Genomic DNA, 18356 nt, shown 5'->3' with positions numbered 1-18356 from the left:
CGTCTAGGCTGGACAGGTGCTCACTTACCATTTTCTTGCCTATCTTACTTGCATTTCTATTCTGTTTTTATGGCACTATTTTTGATAGGTTGGACTGTTTTTTCCCTTTGTGTAAAGACAGATGCAAAAAACGAGTTAAATAGTTCTGCTTTCTCCCTGTTGCTTGTCACCTTCTTGCCACTTTCCCCCACTAATGGACCAATCATTTCCTTAACTTTTTTCTTGTTTTTTATATGTTGAAAGAAGCTTTTTTTTTATTTTTGACTTTGGTCACAAGCCTTAGTTCATTTGGAGCCTTAGCTTCCCTCACTCCATCTTTGCAGGCACGGGCTGTTTGCTGATATTCTGCCTTAGTTATGTGCCCCTCTTTCCAATTCTTATACTTGTCCTTTTTATCTTTCAATTTATCAGAGTTCTTTATGCAGCCATGCTGGTTTCTTTTGAGAGCTGTTATTTTTCTTCTTTGTTGGTATTGTGCTAGACTGGGCCTTTATTATTTCACTTTTCAAAATTTCCCAAGCTTCTTGAGTTGTTTTCCCCTTTAGGATTCTCATCCATGGAATTCTTCCCAAGGTCTCTCTAAGTTTATTGAAATTAGCTCTTTTAAAGTCCAAGACTCTAGTTTGGCTGTGTTCTATTGCTTGTGCTTCCATAATGTTGAATTCCAATATTGCATGATCACTTCCCCCCAAGGTTCCTGTGGCTTTGACACTTTCTATCATTTCATCTCTGTTAGTGAAAATTAAATCCAATATGGCTAATCCCCTAGTTCCCTTCTCTACTTTTTGGGTAACAAAGCTTTCTGCTAGGTTTGTCAGGAATCTGTTTGATCTTCCACTTGGTGCGGAGTTTGTCTCCCAGTTGATGTCAGGGTAGTTAAAGTCCCCCATTACTATTGTGATGCGCTTCCTACATACCTTAGTTAACTGACTAGCAAAAAGTTCATCTATTTCCTCTGTTTGGTTGGGCGGCCTATAGTATACACCTATGGCAATGTCATTTTCCCCCCCCTTTTCCCCTTTTTGCAAAAGCCAATTGTGGATATTACCAAGACCTTGTCTCTAAATCCCGATTCTCCTTCAGATTCTCCTTCTAAAAACTCTTGGTATGTTGAAGTCCAGGAAAGTCCAGTTTGTGCTTTGTCAATAATCCCAGCTGTCTTCAAGGAAAACACTATTTCTGCAAGAGAAGAGAAGGATCCCAGGAAAGTCCAGAATGTGCTTTGTCAACAATCGCAGCTGTCTTCAAGGAAAACACTATTTCTGCAAGAGAAGGGAAGGATCCCAGGAAAGTCCAGAATGTGCTTTGTCAACAATCGCAGCTGTCTTCAAGGAAAACACTATTTCTGCAAGAGAAGGGAAGGATCACACAAAACTGTTGGGAAAAACAAGTTCAGAAAATGCAACCCTACCAGAAAATGGGAACAAAGTACTGAAAGATTTGACCAATTCCAGCCCTTCTCCAATATGTCCAAGTCACCGAAGAAAAAAGGATGTTTCCAATGTAGAGCTTAGCCGGAATAGAAAATTGAGGCTGCTGACCCTTTTACAAGAAGCAACGGATGGAAATCAATCAAGGAGAGAAGCAACCTGGAATTAAGGAGGAATTTCCTGACAGCGAGAACAAACAAGGTTGCCTTCAGAATGTGGGGAAAAGAACTGATTGTTTTTTTCTTACAGAACTGTGAGAGGACTTGCTAGCCTGTGGAGCAAATACATTGCATGCATTTTAATCTCATGAGCCTAGCTTGAAGCTTGAGAATTGCCTCTAGGAAGGTCTCTGCTACGCGGAAAGCCTGTCCTAACCAGAATCTACTGATACGACAGCAACTTTAGAGATAGTCCCTAGGAACTAACAACCATAAAAGATAATTTGTAAATAAAGGGGCCGGGGTGATAAAATTAGGGGAACGGGAGAAGTAATTAGGGCCGGAGATAATGTATTCGCTTTAGGAGCTTTCGAGAGGTTGTGACCACATGATTACAGTATGATGGCTAAGCCAATGAAGAGGCGGTGGGAGGTGAATTTGTAAGGGCAATGGAGAATACAAAGAATGAACATTGAAATTTAAGGCAGGGGTCTTCAAACATGGCCCTTTTATTTATTTATTTATTTATTTTTATTTTATTAGATTTATATACCGCCCCTCTCCAAAGGGACTCGTGGCGGTGTACAGGGCTACCAAAACACTATAAACAACACATAATGTATAAAAATTAAAATGAGATTAAATCAAATAGCCCTAAACAATAAACACATTCTAAAATTAAAAAAAAATTAAAAACTTTTTATGACTTGTGCCTGGCTGAGGAATTCTGGGAGTTGAAGTCCACAAGTCATAAAAGGGCCAAGTTTGAAGACCCCTAATTTAAGGTGTGTCCACTGTGTGCTTGCATGCACAAGAAGCACCCCCTTTGCAAAGGGGTACAAATAAATTACCGTTGTTTTCTCTTGGAAGTTTTGGCTTGTGATTTTTATTTCAACTAGAGTCTAGACAACGAATCCCACAAGAGGCTGTGGGTGCTTCATTGCTGGGGCTTTTTAAGAAGAGATTGGACGGCCACCTATCTGAAATGGCATTGGGTCTCCTGCTTGAGCAGGGGTTGGACTAGAAGACCTCCAAGGTCCCTTCCCACTTTCGTTATTCTCTTATTCTGTTAGTCCAAGCAGGAAACCATAGATAGACCATTTCAGGCAAGTGATTGTCCAGTCTCTTCTTAAAGGCCTCCACCGTTGGAGCACCCACAATTTCTGGAGGCAGATCGTCCCACCAATTAATTGTCCTCGCTGTCAGGAAATTTCTCCTTAGTTCCAGGTTGCTTCTCTCCTTGATCAGTTTCCATCCGTTGCTTCTTCTCTTGCCTTGTAAATGTAAGACTTATTACACTGCAGGTAATTCTTAAACACACCCACCCACACAAACACACAGAGTTACTTCCTGCAGAAGAAAAGCCGATTGGAGTCTTTGCGCCTTTGATTTGATGGGGGGGGGACGGAAGAGGGGCAGCATATAAAACGGAGGATGTGGCCCCACCTCCTCTGGAAGAGGCACCAAGAAGGGAAGAAAGAAGGCGGGCCGCTGGGCGGCTCTGAGCAACGTCCAAGCACTGGAGCCGGCCAGAAGGTGGACAGTGCCTCAGATCTTTTCAACCAGGGGGACCCAGCTGGCTGCTGAAGCAAAGCCTTGATGGGGGCCAAGCAGACAGCTGACGCAGCCCCCTTGCCCACAAAAACCTTCGCAAGAGCAGTCGGCACCCAAAGCCTTGGTAGCGGGCAGGGATCAGCCCGCCCTCCGCCACAATTCGGCCCCAAATTTCCGCTGCCAAGCAAGAAAGTTGCTAAGTGAGTTTTGCCCCGCTGTATGACCTTTTTGCCCCCGTTCTTAAGTGAATCACTGCAGTTAAGCTAGCACGGTTGTTAAGTGGATCCGGCTTCCCCCATGACTTTGCTTGCCGGAAGGTCACGGAAGGAGAACCCTGCGACCGTCGTAAATATGAGTCGGTCACCAAGTGTCCGAATTTTCATCACGTGACCACGGGGGAAGCTGCGGGGGGGGGGGGAGTGTGGAAAAACAGTCATAGGTCTCTCTTTTTTCCTCCAGTGCTGTTGGAACCTCAGACAAATGGTTGTATGTGTGAAAAAACAGGGAGAGATTGCGCCTTCCAGGAGGGCATACAGAGCGCAAAAACATACCATGCCGTTTCCCCACGGCCGAGGTCGAGGTCCAGAAGCCGAGTGCAGATATAAAAGGAGGAATCTGCAGTGAACAGCATCCAGCGGGAAGCACAGAAAGAGCCCCCAGCCCCTTGTTTGCACCACCTCCTAACCAATTCAGTTCAGAACCGAGCTGGGGCCTTGGGGGTCTTCCAGTCCAACCTGCTGCTCAAGCAGGACACCTGACTAGTGGGAGGACCAAGCATTACGTGGCCAGTACACTGAAAAAGTAGTCGGCCAAGTAGATAATAATAATAAGACCTATCAAGTTGTTATCAGGAAACTTCTCCTTAATTCCAGGTTGCTTCTTTCCTTTATCACTTTCCATCCATTCTTTCCTGCCTTGCCTTCAGGTGCCTTGGAGGATAAATTGAACCCCTCCACCTTGTGGCAGCCCCTCAAATGCTGAGAGGCTGCTACCATGACTCCCCTAGGCCTTCCTTCCTTTCTCTAGACTGGCCATTCCCAAATCCTGCAGCCGTTCTTCCTACGTTTTAGCCTCCAGGCCTTGGATCCTCTTAGTTGCTCTTCTCTGCACTTTGTCCAAAGTCTCAACATTTATTTTTTTTTGTAATGCGGTGACCAAACCTGGATGCAGGTATTCCAGGTGTGGCCTTACTAAGCCTTTACGAAGCGGTACTAATACTTCAGGTGATTTTGATTCAATGCCTCTGTTCATGCAGCCCAGGATGGTGTTAGCTCACGGTCAAGGGATCCTCCACTAGGACTCCAAGGTCCCTCTCGCAGCTGCTTCTTCTTGAGCCAGATCTCGCCCAGTCTGTACTTGTACTGTGGTTTTTCCCGCCCAGGTGCAAACTATTGGTGTAAACCATTTCAAACTATTAGTTTAAAAAGAGTGCAGCAGGGCATACTGTACATAAAGAACGGGGTAATGCAAATGAAACAGGCACCCATCAGATCTGCATGGCACAGTCTTATCAATGCAATTACACAGTGGAACTTCTGATACATGTCTTACACCATATTCTGAATCTGAGCAGCATTTTAGAGATAACTTAAAATGTTTTTCAATCTTGGCAGTTGGAAGATGCGTGGATTTCAACTCCCAGAATCCCCCAGCCAGCGTAGCGAGTGTCTCAGCCGCTTTAAGCTCCTGGTCTGTGATTCTTTACCAAAGCAGCCACGCTGGTGCGACTCCAAAACCAATAATCAAGCATAGGTGGCTGGGGAATTCTGGGAGCTGAAGTCCACGCATCTTCAAACCGTGAGAATCAAGGGTGCGCAGTATCAGAAATGCACCAAGGAGAAGAGATCTTTGCTACTGGTATTGAGCTGCACGAGGCATGAATGCTGCAGAATCGCCTCTGAAGGCAACACAAGGAAGGAGGATCAGGGCCACAGGGAAACGCCACAGCCAAGACAGGTCCCTCTCAACACGCCTGGAACGGGATAGGCGACAGAAGCTAACAGAACCCTTTCCAAAGTGGATTAAATCTCTCTTGTAATTCCGACGGATGAAAAAAATGAAGCTGGCAAGCTGGGTGATGATTTTAAAACTACATCAATCTGTTTCTGCAGGCAGAGCGAATCCTGCTTGGTCAAAATTGCCAACTCTGCTGAGAGCAGAACGGCAGCCAAGGACACCTTACAGAAGGAAAGAGGAGTCCAATATGGGCGGTCTGCGGTTATTGGTCTTGGAGTGGCACCAGCGCGGCTGCTTTGGCAAAGAACCTCAGGCCAGGCGCTTAAAGCTCCTGCGGTACAAATATTATTGTCACCACAAAATCTGGGCAGTGCGAAACCTCAGGACAACGTTCCAGAGAACGAACGGCGGGCGTCCTTCAGGCAAGGAAGGGCGGCAATTGTGAGTTCCTGCAATCTGGTACAGGCAGGGCCAGAACTTACAATCACAACTGTTCCCCAAATTTTTGTGGCTAAGCAAGACAGTCCTTAAGTGAATTTTGCCCCATTTGATGACCTTTCTCGCCACAGTTAACAATTAGCCAGTGGAACTACCTGCCTCCAGAAGCGGTGAATGCTCCAACACTGGAAGTTTTTAAGAAGAGACTGGACAGCCATTTGTCTGAAATGGTATAGGGTTTCCTGCCTGAGCAAGGGGTTGGACTAGATGACCTCCAAGATCCCTTCCAACTTTATTATTATTATTATAGTTGTTAAGTGAATCACTGCAGTTGTTTAGTGACACAGTTGTTTACTGAATCTGGCTTCCCCCACGGACTTTGCTGGTCAGAGGGTTGCTAAAGGAGATCACGTGACCCTGGGACGCCACGACTGTCATAAATAGGAGTCAGTTGCCAAGCATCTGAATTTTGATCACCTGACCATATGGATGCTGCGACAGCCATAAGGGTGAAAAACGGTCATAAGTCTCTTTTTGTCACTGCCCTCGTAACTTCAAATGGTCATTAAATGAATTGTTGTAAATGGAGGACTGCATAAGTATTGCTTTGGGGGCACCACCGATGGGCCAGGGAAGCGCAGAGAGAGAGGATGCTCAGGACTGGGGTGGATGCCTTGCCCTGCCCTAGGCGCCTGGTCATCCCCAGGCCTGCCTACCAGACCCCTCCCTGCCTGGGGGTTCAGAGCAGACTCTCAGGGTGGGGGGGAATCGTATCAGGGCTGGGAGGACTTGGATTTAACAGAGGTTGCATAGAACAGAACAGAAAAGAGTAAAGTAGAGTAGAGTAGAGTAGAGTAGAGTAGAGTAGAGTAGAGTAGAGTAGAGTAGAATAGAATATGGAATAAATAGAATAGAGAACAGAATAGAATACAGTTGAGTAGAGTAGAGTAGAGTAGAGTAGAGTAGAGTAGAACAGAATAGAATAGAATAGAATAGAATAGAATATGGAATAAATAGAATAGAGAACAGAATAGAATACAGTAGAGTAGAGTAGAGTAGAGTAGAGTAGAGTAGAATAGAATATGGAATAAATAGAATAGAGAACAGAATAGAATACAGTAGAGTAGAGTAGAGTAGAGTAGAGTAGAGTAGAGTAGAGTAGAGTAGAGTAGAATAGAATAGAATAGAATAGAATAGAATAGAATAGAATAGAATAGAATAGAATAGAATAGAATAGAATATGGAATAAATAGAATAGAGAACAGAATAGAGTAGAGTAGAGTAGAGTAGAATAGAATATGGAATAAATAGAATAGAGAACAGAATAGAATACAGTTGAGTAGAGTAGAGTAGAGTAGAGTAGAACAGAATAGAATAGAATAGAATATGGAATAAATAGAATAGAGAACAGAATAGAATAGAGTAGAGTAGAATAGAGTAGAGTAGAGTAGAGTAGAGTAGAGTAGAGTAGAGTAGAGTAGAGTAGAATATGGAATAAATAGAATAGAGAACAGAATAGAATAGAGTAGAGTAGAGTAGAGTAGAATAGAATATGGAATAAATAGAATAGAGAACAGAATAGAATACAGTTGAGTAGAGTAGAGTAGAGTAGAGTAGAATAGAATAGAATAGAATATGGAATAAATAGAATAGAGAACAGAATAGAATAGAGTAGAGTAGAATAGAGTAGAGTAGAGTAGAGTAGAATATGGAATAAATAGAATAGAGAACAGAATAGAATAGAGTAGAGTAGAGTAGAGTAGAATAGAATATGGAATAAATAGAATAGAGAACAGAATAGAATACAGTTGAGTAGAGTAGAGTAGAGTAGAGTAGAATAGAATAGAATAGAATATGGAATAAATAGAATAGAGAACAGAATAGAGTAGAGTAGAGTAGAGTAGAGTAGAGTAGAGTAGAATAGAATATGGAATAAATAGAATAGAGAACAGAATAGAATAGAGTAGAGTAGAGTAGAGTAGAGTAGAGTAGAGTAGAGTAGAGTAGAGTAGAATATGGAATAAATAGAATAGAGAACAGAATAGAGTAGAGTAGAGTAGAGTAGAGTAGAGTAGAGTAGAGTAGAGTAGAGTAGAATAGAATATGGAATAAATAGAATAGAGAACAGAATAGAATACAGTTGAGTAGAGTAGAGTAGAGAATGGAATGGAACGGAACAGAACAGAACACAACAGAACAGAACACAACAGAATAGAATAGTCTGCATGGGGGGGCAGCGAAGGAGAGGCTTACAAACCGATTCACTGTAAGTCTTGGAAGAGTTACGTGGCTGATTATCTTGCAGTAATAAAGATGATGGCACAAGCTTAGTTGGGAAGGGGGGGTCCTCTTTGAGCTTGGTTGTTTTCTTACAGAGGTAGCAACATCAGTGCTACTTCGACAGTGCAAGAAAATAGCCAAGCTCCAAGAGCATCAAGGGTAGCCCCTCCCTCCCCCCAGTTTAACCCTGAAGTTCAAACCTTCTAATTAATAATCTAGTCTAGCCTAATGAAGAGAAGGACGAGGAACGATAGGAGAGCAGCATCCCAACAAAGAAGAGGGGGGCAGCTTCTGCCTCCAGAAATCGTGGGCGCTCCGTGACTGGAGATTTTTAAGAAGAGGCCAGACAGTCACTTGTCTGAGATGGTGTAGGTTCCCCTGCTCGTGCGGGGGGCTGGACTAGAAGACCTCCAAGGTCCCTTCCAGCTCTATTCTATTCCTGCCAATGTTCAGGCAGGTTTCAGAGAAGAGGCCCACCACTTGGGTGTGAACGCCTGCTTCTGCAGCGGTCAAAGGCACAAGCAGGGAGGGCACGCCAGGGCAGTTCATGAGTGCACGCACACGTGAACACACACACACAGAGAAACGTTTCCACCCTCAAGTGTCAAACGGTTGGAATGCCTCTGCCCAGGATAGCCCAGCGGAGGCCATGGAGGGGCACCTTCCTGGCTCTTGGAAAGGCAGATGAAGCCCCCTCCCCCCCGGGCAGCCTCAGGGCACCGGAGAGCCTCTCCTGCAGATCTGAAGACAGTGGTCACCTTGGGCCGGGCCCACCCTGCCGCCTGGCCCCCGGCTGCAGGATAACAGAATAAGAGAAGAGTTGGGAGGGACCTCGGAGGTCTTCTAGCCTGACCCCTGCTGCAGGGGAGGAGGCGGGCCAGGGAGGCCTTCCGGCCCAGCGTTCCTCCTGGCTGCCCCCGTCGGAGACTTCGCTGGCCCTGCAAGCCCCCTTTCTCACGCGGGGCAGCCGGGCGCCCCCACCTGCTTGACGAGGGCACCGAGAACCCTGAGCTGAGGAGCAACTGCACGGGGACCTTCCTCCGACAGGCCGTCTCAACTGTTCACAGCTGAGGACAAGACAGACGTTAGTCACGAGACGCCCCTGCCAGGAAGGCCACCTCTGTCTGGCTGGCTGGGAAGTCAGAGAAGCGGCTCCCTCCCCCAAGAGAAGACCTGGCCGAGCCAGGAGGAGGCGGGGGGGGAGGCGACAAGGCTGGATGCTTCGTCCGTCCATCTCTTTGTGAGCGAGCATTCTAATAGGGCTGGGAGGGACCTTGGAGGTCATCTAGTCCAGGGCTTTTCAACCTTTTCATCCACTGTACCACTTTTACGATATGGCAGCATCTGAGTACCACCAGTCGCCTAGCAAGGTGTCAAAAACTTAATGACCAAAAAAAAAAAAGGAAAAAGTGATGAAGTACGGGTAGTCCTCGACTTACAACAGTTCACTTAGTGACTGTTCGAACTTACAATGGCACTGAAAAAGTGCCCCCCAAGCCTGCCCGGTGGTGAGGTGGGGGGTGTTTGGTTTTTATTCCCCCCATCTGCTGGGTGGTTGCAGCAGGTTTCGGTCCCTTCACATATCCCTGGGACACTTGACCTTGGTGGAGCCGTGGGCTGATGCCTCCTCAAGTAACACCAGCTGCCTGCCATTAGTGCTCAAGGTTGACTCAGCCTTCCGTCCTTCCCAGGTAGGTAAAATGAGGACCCAGATTGTTGGGGGCAATTAAGCTGACTTTGTAATAATGCCGCTTGGGGGTGTGTGTGAAAGCCCTAACAAGCAGGCATATACATAGTATGAAGGCTACTGCTAAGCTTGTAAGCCGCCCTGAGTCTTCGGAGAAGGATGGGATATAAATGGAATTAAAATAAAAAAATAAATAAATATATGAATCAGTTGCCAAGCATTGAACGTAAAGCACAAGACCCTGGAGATACTCCAACATTCCAGCTGATCGGTGCTACTTCTGGGCTCAGAAGCGCCAGGATCAGTGCCGAGCTCCAGCTGGAGCCTGGCGCTGATCCTGGCGCTTCTACTGAGCCCCGACAACCCTGCAGCTCCAGCCGCCTCTTACTCAGGCTTGTGAGGTGCTGCCACTGGTTCAGCTCATTCCCCTCCCCCACTACTTTTCTAGGATGGTCACGTACCACCTGCCAGGTGCCAATGTACCACAGGTGGTACCCGTACCACTGGTTGAAAAGCCCTATTCTAGTCCAGCCCCCTGCTCAGGCAGGAGACTCCATGCCATATAACAACAACAACAACAACAATAATAATAATAATAGGGTGAAGATCTTGTGGGACTTCCGAATACAGATTGCCATTTGGAACACAACACGCCAGATATCGCAGTCGTAGAGAACCAAAGCGTACAGCTGATTGATATGGCTGTACCAGGAGATGCCAGAGTCGAAGAAAAAGAACTGGAAAAAATTACGAAATACCGCAACCCGACCATCGAAACTGCGCGACTATAGATGAAACGCGTAACAGTGATACCCATTGTCATCGGGGCACTGGGAACTATGTCCAAAAACTTTGCAAAACATATCAAGAAATTGCAGCTTCCTGCAATAACTTCAGTGAAGCTACAAAAAAACTGTGCTACTCGGAACATCTTACATTTTAAGGAGATACCTGGTTGATACCTAGGATGCTGGCAGCAACCCTTGTCAACCGTTAGTGCCAGTCAATTTGAGTGTTCAGTTGACCGAGTTTCATGTTTTATGAATAAAAGTTTTATATCATCATCATCATCGATAGGTAGACAAAAATGCCGAATCCAGTCTGAACATCTGGCTGACTGTGCGATGATCAATAACAACAACAACAACAACAACAACAAGAACAACAACGTCATGGTTCCAAAAAATGAGACCAAAAAAAAAGAACTCCAAAGCAAAAAGAATTTCCTTAGAGAACATATTTATTTAGCTACATAATATCGACACCTTCAAAGGTAAACTCAAAAATGAAACACCCTCCCCCTCCCCCCCAGCAAAGGTTACAGTTACAGAATTAAACTTCCCACCCCAGTATTGTCATTAATCACATTCCCCAATTAACTACTAGCAGGGGTTTTCTAATGGAAACTGTTGTTGTTAGCTGCAAAGTTGTGTCCGACCCATCGCAACCCCACGGACAACGTTCCTCCAGGCATTCCTGTCCTCTACCATCTTCTGGAGTCCATTTAAGCTCACGCCTCCTGCTTCAGTGACTCCATCCAGCCACCTCGTTCTCTGTCGTCCCCTTCTTCTCTTGCCCTCAATCTTTCCCAGCATTAGGCTCTTCTCCAGGGAGTCCTTCCTTCTCATTAGGTGGCCAAAGGATTTGCGTTTTAGCTTCAGGATCTGGCCTTCTAAAGAGCAGTCAGGGTTGATCTCCTCTAGGACTGACCGGTTGGATCACCTTGCAGTCCAAGGAACTCGCAGGAGTCTTCTCCAGCACCAGAGTTCAAAGGCCTCCATTCTTTGGAGCTCAGCCTTTCTTATGGTCCAGCTTTCACTGCCATACATTGCAACTGGGAAGACCATAGCCTTGACTATACGCACTTTTGTTGACAGGGTGATGTCTCTGCTTTTTAGTGTGCTGTCTAGATTTGCCATGGCTTTCCTCCCCAGGACCAAGCCTTTTTTAATTTCTTAGCTACAGTCCCCATCTGCGGTGATCTTGGAGCCCAGGAAAATAAAATCTGTAATGGAAACTACAGCCTGCCAAAATGCAGTTAGCAATGGTTCTCACAGAACACGATATTGTTATGCCTAAGATAAAACACTCATCACCCCTCCCAATTCTGTGGCAACCAAAAATGAAGGGAAAGTGGCATCAACTGAATTCGTTTTCAGAGAATAACAACAACAACAGTATGATGTTGGAGGGGACCTTGGAGGTCATCTAGTCCAACCCCCTGCCCAGGCAGGAAACCCTATACCATTTCAGACAAATGGCTGTCCAGTCTCTTCTTAAAAACCTCCAGTGTGGGAGCATTCACCACTTCTGGTGGCAGGTTGTTCCACTGATTAACTGTCCTCACTGTCAGGAAATTTCTCCTTAATTCTAAGTTGCTTCTCTGCTTGATGAGTTTCCATCCGTTGTTTCATTTTGCGCTCCAATGCTTTGAAACAGAGGTTCACACACACACACACACACTTCTTTGTGCCAACCCCTCAAGTCCCGGAAGGCTGTTTCAGCCCCTCAATCTTGACAGTTAGTGATTATTGCGGAGCGGGTGGGGGGGGAAGGGGCTGTTTTTGTGCCTCACCCCCTTTCAGGAAGCCGCTCTTGGAAGCCCAACCAGACGGAGACTAAATGTAGAGGTAACTCTTAACCCTCTTAATCATTGCAGTTCTTTTAGTTTTGACCTTTTTTTACTGGTCGGTAGCCGATGGCCTTTACGAAGGGATTGGTTTTAAACTGTGCTGTGGATATTCGAAATGATTAGTACATCACATTGTCTATAAACGGAAAAGAGACGTTCAGATCTCCGTGGGGGGCAAGTTTAGTTAACAGACAAATTTGGGCCATCTGCTCTGGATGGAGTACCCTGGAAAGCAACGCTGGCTGGGGATTTTTGGGAGTTGAAGTCCACACCTTAAACTCAGCCAGGCTGACAAACATTTCCAGAAGCAGATATGAAAAGCTGTCACTTCTACAATGTGTCGGGTCTTCCTGCCGGCACATGACGCAGTGAATGAGGTTTTCAAAATCTTGCCCACAACTGAGCAGACGTAGGCAAGTCTTGATTCTCACGGGCTTCCCTGTAATATGGCCATATGAAGTCCCGTGTTTCTTGTCCATTCTTAGTGAATTTTTAATATAAGCTGCCTTGTGTCTTTCAGTCTATATAATTAAATTTTGATTGCCAGTTTTATTTTTTAATCCCATTTATATCCCGCCCTTCTCCGAAGACTCAGGGCGGCTTACAATCTAAGAAGCACAAATCAATGTGCTTAGCAGTAGCCTTCATTCTACGTATATGCCTGCTTATTAGGGCTTTCGCCCCCCCCAAGCGGCATTATTACAAAGTCAGCTTAATTGCCTCCAACAATCTGGGTCCTCATTTTATCTACCTGGGAAGGATGGAAGGCTGAGTCAACCTTGAGCCTGGTGGGACGCAAACCTGCACTAATTGCAGGCAGCTGGTGTTACTTACGGAGGCATCAGCCCACTGCTCCACCAAGGCTCCTGGTTTTGGTCACCACAATACAAAAAAAAGATGCTGGGACTCTAGAAAGAGTGCAGAGAAGAGCAACGAAGATGATCAGGAGGCTGGAGGCTAAAATGTATGAAGAAGAGTTACAGGAAGTGGGTTTGGCCAGTCTAGAGAAAAGGAGGACTCGTCTAGGACTACACATGATAGTAGCTTTCCAATATTTGAGGGGCTGCCACAAGGAAGGGGGGGGTTTCCACCTGTTCTCCAAAGCACCTGAAGGGAGGACAAGAAACAACAGATGGAAACTAACCAAAGAGAGAAGCAACCTGGAACTAAGGAGAAATTTCCTGACAGTGAGAACAATTAGCCAGTGGAACAACCTGCCTCCAGAAGCTGTGAATGCTAGAGGTATTTAAGAAGAGACCGGACAAGCATTTGTCTGGAATGGCACAGGGTCTCCTGCAGGAGAACTAGAAGATCTCCAAGGTCCCTTCCAACATTATTATTATTGTTGTTGTTGTTATACTTGTATTCATAAAACATGAACCTCAGTCAGCTGAACACTCAAACTGACGGGCACTAATGGTTGACACGGGTTGCTGCCAGCATCCTAGGTATCAACCAGGTATTTCCAATAATAATAATAATAATAATAATAATAATAATAATAATAATAATAATAATAATAATAATAATAATAATAATAATTTTATCATCATCATCATCATTATGCATTTGTCTGCAGTGGCACAGGGTCTCCTGCAGAAGCACTAGAAGACCGCTGAGGTCCCTTCCAACTCTATTATTATATTATTATTATTATCTTGTTATTTTATTTATTTATTTATTTATAGTTACATTTATATACCGCCCTATTCCCTGAGGACTCAGGGCGGTTTACAGGGAATTAAAATCCACCATACAAAAGTTAAAAAACCAATTAAAAAAATATTAAATTACCCTGTATACATTAAAACCCCAATTAAAAATTTCTCCTCAGCCTGGGCCTGGGAGCTCAAAGAGCCAGGTCTTCAGGCCCCGGCGGAATGATCGGAGGTCGGGGGCAGTCCTCAACTCCACCGGCAGCTGGTTCCAGAGGGCAGGCGCTCCCACCGAGAAGGCCCTATCCCTGGGTGTTTTGAGATGCAGTGATTTTTTTTATAAAATCCATCTGCCTGCCTGTGGATAAGGTGCATGCATAACTTGCAAGGATGTCTGAGTTCCCCAGAAGTTACCATGAAAAAGAACGGATTCCTTAAATTCATTGAAAATAGGCCTTTTGGATCTGACTTTCCGTCTTAAATTCAAAATAATCTTTGGGGGATTTGTGGGTGTGTCAAGCACTAGTGGCCTCGTTCACTTTCTTTCCCTTTTTAACTGGATCAACCAAAGGCAAATTCAGCCGGTTCTCTAGGCCCACGGCCACACCCAAAATTTCTGCCACTAAACAAGACATTTGTTTTGCCCCATTTTGCCTCTTTTCTCTCCACAGTTAAGGGAATCATGCAGTCATTAAATGAATCCAGCTTCCACCTTTGACTTTGCTTATCGGAAGCCAGCTGGAAAGGTTACAAACGGGGGAATCACGTGACCCCGGGATGCTGCGACCGTCATAAATCCATAAAGCCAAATATTGACCACCTGACATTGAAGAGGCTGCAAGGGTCGTAACTGTGAAAAACACGCCACTCTTTTCAAAGAGTCACTAAGCGAATGGTTGTTAAGCCGAGGACAGCCTGTATTGAGGCTCACATAAGGGAGGCGCTATAAATCTTTTCCCCCCCCACCGAAGGCCGGTGACCTCCGTCCTCCGTGGAGGCCTTTGGGTTCCCCTGAGCAAGGGATGCAAGCACAGGGGCGCAAAGGGGCTGAGAGGGGTACCCAACACCCCCCACCACCACAGCCCCAATTCCCAGGTGGGGCCCCTGTTGCCCATCGCTCAAAGTCAGAACGCCAGAAGAGTTTTGAATCTTAATGGAATGGAGTGAAATAGAAATAGAAATAATAGAAATAGAAAAAGAAATAGAAAAACTTTGTCACTTTAAATGTACACTAATCAGCATACATTAAAATGACATTTCGTTCCATTCAGCTCTCAAAGGGTCACCACCTCCCGTATACACTTACATAAATATGACCCCCCCCAAAAAAAACTGCATATGCCCACATATATTCTCCGACACAGAGAAACAACACAGTCTAGTTCGGGTGTATACATGTACATGGCGAGAAAAACCAAATCTTGCGAATTTACCAGATGGGAGTTTGCCAGGGGAGACCCACAAGGGAGGGTGTTTCCCAGCACGCCCACTTCTCCCGCCCCCCTCCCCTTCTTATCATCGCCCACCAGGAGCGGCTGGGGGGATTCCCGTCACCGCCACCATCTGCCAGCCATTCAGTCCCCAAACAAAGGCTGGGAGGAAACGGGGAGGGGGCGGCTCTGGCAGCGCTGCTTGGGCAGGGTCCCTGTGGAGACGCAAACACGGGCCGAAAACAGCCCTGCGGCAGGGAGATTAAAAGCGCCTCCGCCGTGCAGAGACTCACCTCGGCCCTGGGGGGGGGGGCGGGGGGGCGCTAAGGGTGGTCTCCGGCTGGAAAGAGAGCGGGAGGGGTCGCCCCCCTTTCCCGGCTCCGGGGCGGCCCCCGCGCCAGCCAAACCGGGAAGGCGGCCTCGGCTCGGGGCTGGCGCCTTCAAGCCGGGTTTCCTCGCGAGGGTCCCAAGGGGGCTTTTTTCCAAAAGGCGGCCGGGCTGTTTTTTCCTCGAGGAAGAAGAACAAAACGTTCCGTTTCTCACCCAAGAAACTCCAGCGAGGACCGAGTCGGGCGTGACACAACTGGCCAACAATGGCTTCTCTCCTCAACCTCGGTTTCCAGTCCTCATGACTTCGAGGGACAGCTGGGATGAGTGGGCGCTATGGAAACCGCCTCGGGCTGGGCGAGGCCGGGGCAATTCAAGGCCGCTCTCTTCCAGCTGCGCCTCGGCTTCCCGTGGCCGAACGCCCTCCACCCCCCCCACCCCCCCCCCCCGCCTCAGGCCGAGCAGAGTCGGAGCCCAGATTTCAGGGGTGAAGGGGTCTCCCCCTCTTTTGCAGCTCCAGACTTGGGGAGGAGACACCCACTTCCTCCTCCGTCTGCCTGCCACAGCTGTACTCGGGAGATCTAAAAAGCCAAACCATCCTCAGGGCCAGCGACCCCCCCCCCTCCCACCTCCCCTCCCCCTCCAGCTTCTGCACCTGAGGAAGCCCACAACTGGCACGAAGGCAGAGGCAGTGCCAGGGACACAGAGCTTCAGGAGAGCTGGCAAGCCCTGGGCATCTGCCCATGGGAGGGGGGCACGTGGTCTTTTACGCCCTTAAATCAGAAAGAGAAGAGCACCAGGAGGTGCCCCTTCCTCTCTCTTCCTCTCTCTCTCTGCCTGCCTCCGTGGTGGGGAGATGCCTGACTCAGAGGACAGCCAGCAACCCAGCCCCAATACAGGGGTGTGCAAACTGGCATTGCTAGTCTGTTCTAATGAACCTGCTGACCCCTGTGGGGAAGGGGGTTTGTTTCTCTCTGCCTGGGGTGTCGTTCCCTACACAGGAAATGTAAACCTGGTTAGTTGTGCCCAAGCAAGGGGTAGATGAGTTTTCCCACCTCAAAATTAGCCAGGCAGCCTTAAGAGCAGAGGGGGTCCAAGCTTGGCAACGTTTAGGCCTGTGGACTTCAAGGCCCAGAATGCCCCAGCGGGCCTGAGGAAGTAATCAGGGAGATCGTATTTATTTGTTAAATCTATATGCCACCCTTCTCACTCTCCAGCACGACAAGGATTTTTAAAAAAGGATTTTTAGCTCTTCCGGGAGATTCTTTTTTTCTTACTGTATATTAGATGATATTCCACACGTTTTCCTTCAGGGGATGTTGGGATTAGGTCAGTCTACAAGGATGCAAATTGTTAAATTACACAATTTAGAACCAGACCACCCTGGCAACGGGGTGCCAACTCACACAGCCGCAGCAGAAGGGATGCGGCTGAACTGACCCACCACCAAAGGCCTCCCTCCTTCCCACCACTCCGCCCCAGCCTCTGGGCACACTGACCCACTGGGACATAGACGGGGGGGGGGCGTTGCGGTGCACGTTTCCTGCCTCCCCCCTGGCACGAGTGCCGGGGCGGTGGCTGCAGGAGAGGCAGCGAAGGGTGAATGCTGAGCGGCACCCCCGGAAAGGCTCCCGGCCCCCTTCGCGAGCCTTTGGGTTGCTTACTGGCGGCGCCAACTTCGGCAAACGCGACACCCCCACCGCAAGTTGCCCACCGGCCCCTTCGCCACAGCCCGGGGCCGCTTTTGTGGGGGGGGAGTCCGGAGGCGACCTCCAGCCGGCAGCCGCGCAGATAAGCAGGCGTCCCGGCCAGCAGCCCGGGAGTCGCCCGGGGACAAAAGCCGGAGTCGCCGCCGTCAAGGGCAGAGCCGGCCGGGGGCAGCGCCGGAGCGACGCCGCGGCCGGACCCGGCGAGGACCGAGCCGGCTGCCCGGGCAGGACGCGCGGCGGAAGGAGGCGCAGCCCGCGGGCGCAACCGCTTCTGCCGGCGCTGAGGATGCCCGCGCGGCCCCGTCCCCCCCCCCGCCCGTCCGCCCCGCTCAAATACCTCGTCCGCCCTCCGTCCGCCGCGAGGCTCCAGCGCCGCCCGCCAGCCGGGAACAAAAGCCCCGCCGCGCCCGGCTGCCGGGATCCCGCCCCGCCGGAGAGGAAGCCCCGCCGCCGCCGCCTCGGGGCGGGCTCTGGAGCAACCCCTGCCCGGCGCCCCCCAGGAGCTCGTCGCCCTCCGGGGGGCGGGCCGGGCCGGCGGGCGGGTCGTCTTCCCGCCGGCCAGGAAGCAGAGGGAGGGGCGGGGCGGGCTTTCCCCGAGCCCCCCGCCCGCCCGCCCGCCCTCGGAGCCGCAGCGGCAGCGCCGGGGAAGCCCCTCTGCCCGCAGAGGCCGGCCAGCCAACCGGCCGGCCGGGCAGCTGCGGGAGGACCGCCCAGCCGAGGGGGGGCCGTGGGGGTCTCCCTCGGGGCGGGCAGCGGGAGCCGGGGAAGGAGCCGCGGAGCCCGCCTGGCGAGGCGGAGGGCAAAGCGCGGACGGCGCGGTCAGCAGCGCGTTGCGCGAGAGCCAAGCGGCCGAGCCGAGCCCTTCGCTCCCCGCTGAACGGGGGCCGTCAGGCGCCGCCCCCGCCGAAGCCAACGAGCGGGGGGGGGGACGCTTCGGCCTCGCAGCCCCCAGGCCCGGTTGGCGGGGGGGGGCGCCCGGTTCATCCCCAGGGCGGGGGGCCGCGGGGGACCAACGCGGAGGGGGAGGGGCCAAATAGAGCCCCCGGGCGGGGCGGGGCTTGGGGCACCTTGAGCTGCACCCACAATCCCCGGGAACCCAT

At 49.2% G+C, this 18356-nt stretch overlaps 1 protein-coding gene across 1 annotated transcript in view; it reads right to left on the bottom strand.

Annotated features, from left to right (window-relative positions):
* KCNN1 (potassium calcium-activated channel subfamily N member 1) overlaps positions 1 to 17688 on the bottom strand; it is a 49593-nt gene extending 31905 nt beyond the window's left edge. The window contains exons 1-2 of the mRNA XM_081319004.1: positions 17594 to 17688; positions 1055 to 1262 (exon numbers count right to left, since the gene is read on the bottom strand). The gene's annotated coding sequence lies outside the window, so the exon portion shown is untranslated. The remainder of the gene's footprint in view (positions 1 to 1054; positions 1263 to 17593) is intronic.
* Between the last annotated feature and the right edge of the window lie 668 nt (positions 17689 to 18356).

The sequence above is a fragment of the Vipera berus genome (genome assembly GCF_964194415.1).
Source record: "Vipera berus genome assembly, chromosome: 1".
Taxonomy (NCBI): domain Eukaryota; kingdom Metazoa; phylum Chordata; class Lepidosauria; order Squamata; family Viperidae; genus Vipera; species Vipera berus.
Note: the sequence above shows the minus strand (reverse complement) of the source record. Positions and strands in the feature narration are given on the sequence as shown.